Source organism: Phytophthora parasitica (assembly GCF_000247585.1).
Source record: "Phytophthora parasitica INRA-310 unplaced genomic scaffold supercont2.12, whole genome shotgun sequence".
NCBI classification, from domain to species: domain Eukaryota; phylum Oomycota; class Peronosporomycetes; order Peronosporales; family Peronosporaceae; genus Phytophthora; species Phytophthora nicotianae.
In genome coordinates, this window is record NW_008648998.1 from 1118110 (window position 1) to 1119620 (window position 1511).

Genomic DNA, 1511 nt, shown 5'->3' on the forward strand with positions numbered 1-1511 from the left:
CCAGACCAGCATGTCCTGGCCAAGATCTTCGCCTTCGCGGCTCCTAATGTTCTTCGTCAAGTGTTCGTTCGCAAGACCCGCGACCGGGATTTCGATAGGGAGCGCATTCAAGTGGTGATTTAGTCCTTGAAATGCTTCAGAAAGGAACTACAAAGCTGTACTACTAATGCCGAACCATAATTTCGCTTCTCGGGTTAATTCATCGACAATACAACTGCAGTCGATCTTATGCACTGCAGCACAAAGCTCACATTGACATGTGCTTACAGTAGAATGCTTCGATCGTTTGTACCATTGCAATACATGTCCTATGTATTATTTTCTGAGATGCACGCTGAAAAAACAAATTCCTCTGGATTTACCAGCGTAATTTTCCAGTTTCGTCACCAACCAATAGTTTGCGTGACTAAGCACTCATGTCGTAATAGCGTACGCAATACGAGCTCGAATTTCATGCGTGTACTTTCGTAATGTAATAAATAAGTTAGTCGCTCAGCATTGACAGTAACGAATTAACGCTCTATTAAAAAAAATTAAGTCTTCGTTTTCTCTAATGGTGTTTTGCTGGACTGCATTGATGCAATTTGTAAAAACAAAAAAGCGTTTTCGAGGAATGCCCTTGGCCACCATGTACCTGTTCGAGTCCAACGCCTCCCTCTTGAAGCTTGCTTAGTTGAGGTGTCACCGCAATCGACAGTTATACAGTACCCGTAGGACATGTCAAGGTCGTTTTGTGGCTGCTCATCGATTGGAGGCCAGTAACTAAACAGGTTAAATAAACAACCCTCTGACCTATGGATTCCGGTACATGGATCCACAATCAGTGATCGTCAATCACACTCTAGAGACTACTGCAACCTGCAGGTGGTAATGTACAGCGGTGAGTGGCCCTTGAGGCAGGCACCGCTGGATATTTGATTATTGGACGCAGCACATGCCCAATTAGACCGTTGTAAGCACCAAATTGTTTGCCATCTGCAGTGTACAGTTGCCACCATTGATTGGCGCCGATCACGATCGTGATCGGCGCCAGCTGAGCCTTCGTAATCCCCTTGCAAAAAGAAAATGCGATTTCGTGTGTGGTAAAAGACTTCAGTCACTCAGACAACCACCACACACAATAACAGCAGAAGCAGATCCAGTCCAAAGCTTCCCCTGGCCATTCCTATCGCATCGGCTGACGTGGAGAGTGATCCTATCTTACCCAAAATTCTTGCAGAGTCAGGTCGTCGTATGTCTTTTTAGGATGCGCTTTACGGCACTGTCACTTTCTAACAGAAAAATGTCGTCCCTTTGTACATAGCTCACTGCAAGTCACGCTTTACTCTGGCCGGTAGACTCTACCGTACTACGGCCCTAGGGCACAGTAGGCAGTAAAATACATAACGCAAATCAGGTTTACTTTATCATTCCGATCGCCAGCCAGGTGTCAGCTTCCCAGGAGCGTTCATTCTCGAAAATTCAGACCGTAGGGGAGCGATCTCCATGGACTCGAACGCGCCACTTCACCG